The sequence below is a fragment of the Propithecus coquereli genome, unplaced genomic scaffold (genome assembly GCF_000956105.1).
Source record: "Propithecus coquereli isolate 6110/MARCELLA unplaced genomic scaffold, Pcoq_1.0 Scaffold32, whole genome shotgun sequence".
Taxonomy (NCBI): domain Eukaryota; kingdom Metazoa; phylum Chordata; class Mammalia; order Primates; family Indriidae; genus Propithecus; species Propithecus coquereli.
Window position 1 is genome coordinate 9,173,452 of NW_012148841.1, and position 7,910 is coordinate 9,181,361.

Below are 7,910 nucleotides of genomic sequence, written 5' to 3' on the forward strand. Positions count from 1 at the left end.
TCTGATGAGCTTTCCTTTGTATGTTACTTGTTTCTTTCGCCTTACAGCTCGTAGAAGGGCCTCTTTAGTGGCTATTTTGGTCAATCTGATGGCCACGTGACGTGATGTCTTCCTATTTGCATTGAATCTCCCTGGGGTCCATTGAGCTTCTTGTACCTGTATATCTAGACTTTTAGCAAGGCCTGGAAAATTCTCCTCTATTAATTCTTCAAATAGCTTATCCAGCCCTTGAAAGTTTTCTTTTTCACCTTCCGGAACCCCTGTCACCCTCAGGTTCGGTTTTTTCACATAATCCCACATTTCTTGTAGGCTTATTTCTTTTCTCTTATTTTCTGCTCGATTTCTGTGACTGACTTATTTAATTGGAAGATGTCTTCAATCTCTGAGATTCTTTCCTCTGTTTGATCTACCCTGTTCTTGAGGCTTTCCACGGTATTTTGTAGTTCCCTGTATAAGTCCTTTATTTCCATGAGATCGGTTTGATTTTTCTTTAATATTTCAATTTCTTTAGTGAATTTTTCTTCCAAGTCCTGGATTTTTTTGTGGTTTCTTTGTGTTGGTTATCCATTTTTTCTTACATATCATTCAGTTTTCTTACAATCCATGTTTGAAATTCTTCTTCTGTTATTTTAGTGTTCTGAGTTTGGTTAATGTCCATTGCTGGGGAGCTCTTGTTCCTCTTTGAGTGTGTGCTTTCCGTTTGAGTCTTCATACTTCCAGAGTTCTTTCTCTGGTTCCTTCCCATCTGGATAAGTTGTTCCTTCTTGCCTTTAGATTTTCATTTGGATAATGGCACGCGCTGTGTAGTCTCTGAGCCAGTAGGTGGTGTTCGTTGGTGAGATTCGACCATACCCTTTATGGTGAATCAGTAGATGCAGTAAAAGAGTGTGCAGGATGACCTCCCTGTCAGTAGGTGGCACTTGCAGGGAGGAACGAGCTGCAGTGCTGTTTTTGGGTCCTGTAGCTAGCTCTTGTTCCTCTAGAGGGGCCTTATTGTGCCTTGGGTAGTGGGTGGGGCCCTGGGATTTCCAGGTGTGTCCTTATTCTCCACCTCAGTGGGGGCAGGACTGGGAGTAAGTCTGGGTGGGGCTAGGTTGGGTAAACCTGCCTTCAGGCTCCACAACTGCTATTAGCAGGGGTCAAAGGTCTGCTCTTTGTTCCTGCGCAAAGCTGCCGGGAGGGGATGAAATGGCTCCACTCAGCTGAAAGTCTGGGTTTGGGGGGTGGAGCTGTCCAAGACCCGCACTCTGGAGCAGGTCTCGCTCCCCTCCACTCTCCCCCTCTCCGTGGCCTCTCCCAGGCCTCTGCCAGCAAGTGGGACCTCAGCCTGATGGATCTCCCTGGGCTGTGACGTGGGCTGGGAGGTTCCCTACCCAGGATCGCAGCCTGAGCTGGGTGCACAGCCCTCTTTTGGGAGGAGGGTTGCCGCTCCTGCGCGCTGATCTGCCCCTGAAGGCACACAGTCCTCAGTAGGCTCTTTCATAGATCTCTCTGCTGTGCCCCGGGGCAGTGCGATCGTGACCTGGGTATATGGGGTCTGGTCTGCAGGCCTGTCCCCTGGACCCTGGAGATCAATCCCTGACCCTGCCAGGGGGAGGGGTGCTGGTCTTGAATCACCTACAGGGCGCCCAAGCTTGATTGATTTCACTCCACCCCGGGATTTTCCCCGCTCTCCTGGAGTCCCCAGGCAAGTAGCACCTGGGAGGGCTGGCGGGTAGGGAGCTCGCAGTCTGAGTACCCCTCAGTCTGCTGTAGGGCCCCAAAAGGAAAGGTCCCGTTCCTTGGAGATGCCTCCGTGTGATGGCTAAATTGTCTTTCTGGGCACGCATGGGTAGGGAGGGGGAGGAGAGAATGGAGCACTATGGTGTCTGCTGCTAGGCTCGGGTCTGCACCAGGGGAGGTGCCCCGAGGGTGCTGGGAGCCCGGTGCTGAGTCCGCAAGAGGCCACTGCTCACTGGCGGCAGCCGTCTCTGGGCTGGTGTCAGCAGGTCTCTCCAGCCGCTCAGGAGCCACCAGCAGTCCGAGATGCAAGGGAGGAGGAAGTTAACCGCTCCACCTACCCTTGTCGCTGGTCTCCAAGCCTCTCGGGACCTTTCTCCTTCCAGTTCTCCTCCGCAACATCTTCCCGTGGAGTCGGTATGCTTTTTTTAATCCAGGGATCTCTTGCTCTTATCTCTGTGTGCCTTAGGCCCTCTGAGTAGTCAGGGTGAGATTTATTCTTTTTGGCATGAAAAATAATGTCTAAATCAGGTCCAGTCTTATAGGATTGACTTTGGGTGGAGTATGGCAATTACTGTATTAAATCTTACTGTGTGCCAGGCACTTTGCTACATGCTTCACATATGTTATGTCATTTAACCCTCACAACACGGAGGTTGCATATTTATTACTTCCATTTTACAGCTAAAGCAGCTGAGGCTCGGAGAGGATTAATTAACTTCCCAATGTCACCCACGGAAGAGCAGAATTTTAACTAGGGTCTCTTTGACACTGAAGCATGTGATTTGAACTCCTGGTTGCATGTGTTACTTTTTTAAAAATTGATTTTATTTTTTAGGGCAGTTTTCGGTTCACAGCAAAACTGAATGAGAAGTACTGTTCAAAGACTTGCCACATACCCCGACATGCACAGCTTCCCGTTTTCCACATCCCCCACCGGAGTGGTACATTCGTTACAACTGATGAACCTACATTGACACATCATCGTCGCCCTAAGTCAGTAGCTTACGTTAATGTTTCCCCTTGGTGTTGTGCATTCCATGGGTTTGGAAAAATGTATCATGATGTATCCTGTGTGTTACTTGTCACCATTTCACACATTTGCTCAGGTAGGGTTCTTCTGCACACTGATGAAATCTGTGAGGGTCCAGAATCCAGTTTCAAGAAACTTGATGCTTTCAGTTCACTTAGGAATGATAAGCTTTTGGGGGACTCGCTCCGGGCTAACATGGCACATAGATTTATTTATAAACAAGTGTTAACATTAATATTCTGTGGGGATTTGCTTTTTTTGTCCCTGGAAATCCCTTATCTAAGATAGCCCTTTCCATTATCAAGATTCCCTGGAATTCAGTTTGCTAACCAAAAAATTGTGAGTAAAACATGAACATGTGAGATCCTGGTAAAATAAATTGAGTAGTATTGACAGATATTTCTTTTGGATTGTGGCAGAAATTAGAAATTTACACCGTTCAGTACATATTTCTAGTGACTTGTATCATTTAGATTCCAGGTATCTGGATAGACCCTAACAAATGATTATTTTTCAACTCTCCATTTTTTAAACTTCATGAAGATTGCCACTTCATCTTGTTTTCATTTATTAATAAAATGTGGTCTTCCAGGTTATCTGAAGCCAAAGCTCAGGCTGTAGAGATTTAGCTCCCCAAGGAGATATAGACACACACCAGTTTCCTGCACAATTCATTTCAAAGTGCTTCTAGTGGATCACTCCTGAAGAAGGCTGATCACACCCATTCTTATGTTAATTAATGCAAACTTCAATTTCAGAGGATGACTTTTCTGATTTTGTCCCCAATTTTTGTAAGTGACTCTTACTCAGGCTTTGGAGTTGGTTATACACTGATTATAAAAATGGAGGCAAAAAGAGTTTACTTTTGCTTTAGCAGGGTTCACTGGAGACTGGGAATATAGCAATAATGTGGCATATATGTGTGACAATTCATATGTGTTTAAGGTTTATTTATTTTTACTTAGGATCTGAAATGAAGGTATCAGATGTATTAAAGTAATACAAAGAATCACTTGACAGAATGGAAGTCTTAGAGAAGTAAATAAAACAAATTATAAAAACATTAATCTCGTAGTTTCTCTCAAAATCCCCCTTGAACCAACCCCAATCCTGCCCCCGACTTAGACTGCTTATGACAGTTTGACAAAGTGAATTCCACCCTGACTCAACCTCAATTGTGTGTCTTATGTTATCAGGGCAGTTTTATTCTCTTGGGTTCCTAAAACCAGGATCTGCCAAATTAAGTGTCACTTTCTATTGAGTATGGAATGCGAGCTACTACCTTCAAAGGGACACCGTGAGAAGAACTCATTTTCCTAGACTTTCAGGTGACAAGGCTTTGGTTTATCAGTATCAAATTAACAAATGCAATGTCTGAACATAAACAAAAGAATGTAAGTCTGTCACTGATGACTGTGGATTTAGTTCAAAACCTTAGTGGTCTTCTCTCAGGCTATTCTTTAATTATGATAAATAGCAATTGGAAATTTTAAAAAAAGAGAGACCTCAAAACACATCTTCATCTTCTGCTTAAAGTTCTTCAGTTTGATACTGTGAAATCTGTGCTTGATTCATGTCCCAAGATTGATTTTTTTTTTTTTTTTTTTTAAGTACATTACTGATAAAAGGGACAAAAAATATCCAGTCTGGAAGTCTATTTCCTAAATGAAAATGATTTTGATTTTGAGCAGTAAGACAATCAGGCTAGTTGGAGAATCAGTCTTTTGTATTTTCCAAGTACAAGAGTACAGGATGTGAGGAGGTTGCTCTGTGGCTAGCGTGTGCTCTGGAGCAGGCTTTGGAAATTGGAAGAAAAGGCGAGTGGCAGCGGGCAGGTGGGACATGTTCTTTATTGTCAGTGGGATACAGCAGTGGCGAAAAGCATGGCCGAAAACATGGCGAGCACTTATACATGGCTCTGAACAATAGTGGGAACATGCCATGGGAAAGTGCGATCTTGTGGGTTCACGCAGGAGATAACACCTTGCTTACATGAGTGTGCTGATCATGCCTCCCTGGAAGGCCAGAGAACCAGGGGGCTGGGCCGGAAAAAACACTGTGGCAGTCATCTTAGTTTGGCCTGAGAAACCTGTTGCCTATACAGATGCATTTTCCTTTACATATGCTTTCTCTCCTTGCTAGGACTCGGTATTCCACTTGTTCACTAGCCTGTGACAGTGAGAATGGTTGGGTTCAAGGAGGGCTCAGCGAGCCACTACTTCTGTTGCTTTCCATTAACACCTGGTCCATAGCTCCATTATTAGCATCTATCACATCGTGTTAGTACACCTACCCATCTTTATGACTCATGTGACCTTAGCGCACCTCCTCCAACCAGACCATGGGCTAGCAGAGGCACTTTTTCTTATTTATCTTGTCTTCCTAAGGGAAATTCCAGGAATCTGGAAGCTTCTGTTTAGTACATAAATTACAAGGAGAGGCTACCATTTTCCAAATAAAGTGTGACACCTTTTAGTGCTGTGATGAGGTCATGGGATGTTCATGTCCTTGTGTATTTAAGGGATGACTGCAAAGTTAACAGAGCCACCCTCCGAGGAGCCATTAGGAAGGTAAAGGAGAGCTGAGGCTCTGACCCACATTTCATATTTAAGGGGCTGCCATCTTCTTGGTGAGTCATTTCCTTTTTTATCTCAGCTTCTCTTGACAGCTCTTTTTAAAACTGTTGTTCTTTGAGGAGTTCTTGTTCCTCTATTCTAGTAGAGTGGCTCCAAATTTATGGAATCAGCTTTCTTCAATTTGCTGTTTTTCTCCAGGATCTGTATGTTGACCAGACTTGTTTTAAGAAGAATGTCTGATTTTCTAATAATAATCTTGCGTTTTAACAGTGGTGGCTTCTATCCCTGTTTTGGATTTTCACTCATTACTCACGCTGTGATATTTCCTCACTTTAGATGCTTTGTTTTTTGAATGGTTGAGCTCAGAATTGTAGTTTTGATAGCCTGTAGCTCAGATTATACAGTTTGTCACATAATTAAAATGCTTATGCACTTTTGCTGTCAATTCATACATCAATGGGCCTGATTAACAATGAAATGTATTCAGTTTCTATATTTATTATCTGCAATGAGGAATTGGGTGGGTGGATAGCCCTGGTGACACAGTAGACCAGAATTTGTTTTGGCGAAGGGAGGAAAGATGGGTTGGGAAGGCAGAATTATGCTGCAAAACCAAGTCCTGCACCTTGTAGGAGAGTAAAAATATCTTTTCCTTCTATCTGTCTTAGGTTCATTGGCTGGGACCCCCAAAAGACAGATTAACAAGAGAAAAGTATACACATTTATGTAATAAAAGTTTTACATGATGTGGGAAACTTCATAAGGGAATGAAGACCCAAAGAGGTTAAACCTGAGTATTTTTTTATAGAAAGTTTCACGAAGAGTGGAAAATCATGGAAAAATACGATACAGCAAAAAGGGAATGATCTAATGGTAACAAACCGGGGGGAACTTAGCAAAACCCATTCAGATTCTTCTTGCCATCGCTGTATCTTTGGAGATAAGGATGTTCCCTTCCTCCACATTTAGGGAGGCCACCTCTCACATGAGGGGCTTATGACCTGCTTTAGGAGAAGGTCAGAAAACCCTTCCTAGGTTTCATGACCTGCTTCAGAGAAGAAGGGTGAGAGAAGGTCAGAGAATGACTTTCCTGCTTCTGCGGTTTTCTCAAATTCCTTCAGTGTAAAATATTCAATACACCAAATTGCCATATTTTGGGATACTGTTTCCTGAACCTCATAATCCCCAAGTTCCAAATACCAACCAATATCTCAATGATGGAAATTTGTTAAAGGCTTAAAGCCAATAGCCACAACATCATCTGAAGTTAAGTGAAATTATCTTTGATCTTACATGACATCCCTGACCTTCCCTTTCAAAGCACTTGCTGTTTTTCTGGATAATGCCTGGCCATGCCCACTTTGGTGTGCAGTGCTCTCTGGCCCCTGGATCGAGGTGTTTGCCTCTGCTCTTTCTTCTAGTCCCCCCTTATCTGTTTTTTTTTTTGTTTGTTTGTTTGTTTGTTTTTTTGAGACAGAATCTCGCTCTGTTGCCTGGGCTAGAGTGCCATGACATCAGCTTAGCTCACAGCAACCTCAAATTCCCCGGCTCAAACAATCCTCCTGCCTCAGCCTTCCGAGTAGCTGGGACTACAGGCATTCGCCACCATACCACCACCATGCCTAGCTAATTTTTTCTATTTTTAGTAGAGATGGGGTCTCGCTCTTGCTCAGGGTGGTCTCGAACTCCTGACCTCAAGTGATCCTCCTGCCTCAGCCTCCCATAGTGCTAGGATTACAGGTGTGAGCCACTGGGCCTGGCCCCTTATATGTTTTCTTACCTCTGGAAACAGTATGACTGCTTCCCATCTGAGTTTGCTCATGCTTTCGAGATTTACTACGCACCACAGTGCATTCTTTTCTTTCCTTGTCTTTCCCTTTCTCTTCATTTATTCCTGTCTAGATAATTCAAATGACAACCTCTTACTACAGTGGCAGCCTCTTTGGTGGGTGCTGTTGTGAAACAATACAGATCTTTTACCTTTTTTCTCAGAAAAGCTAGTGTCTTTTGTGGTCAAAAGAAAATTAGTAGCAGCTGAAAGTGGATTTTAATGACACAAAAACCTAACTGTTATTCAGCTTTCACTTTGAATCCTACCTCTCCTCTTCCATGAATTCCTAATAATTCATCAGCTAAATAATGTGGTTTCTACTAAAGATTCTGATATCTAATTCTCTGCCAAATCAAGTTTATTGCCAGGGTGAAAAATGCTGTGTGTTTTTAGTGTAATTTTTAACAACAAGCGTAATAAAAATATAAAATAGTGTTTAAGATGTATCTAATAAGATTTGTCATCTTTTTTGAGAAATGGTTGGATAGAGAGATATGGATCAAATTTGGAAGTCTTCTCTCCTAGCCTTAAGTCATTATTTGAATAAGTATGAGCTGATTGGACAGGGGCAAGATCTATCTCTATTTTAAACTGTGATTCATATCTATTTATTTTTTTAAATTTTAACATGAAGAGTAATTTTTGAGATGGCAAAAAATTAGGAATTAGACATGTAACTTTTCAAATTGTGATGGTTGCCATCCTTGAAATGGTTGAATTTACAAAATATCCCACAAGTAGTGCATTGATT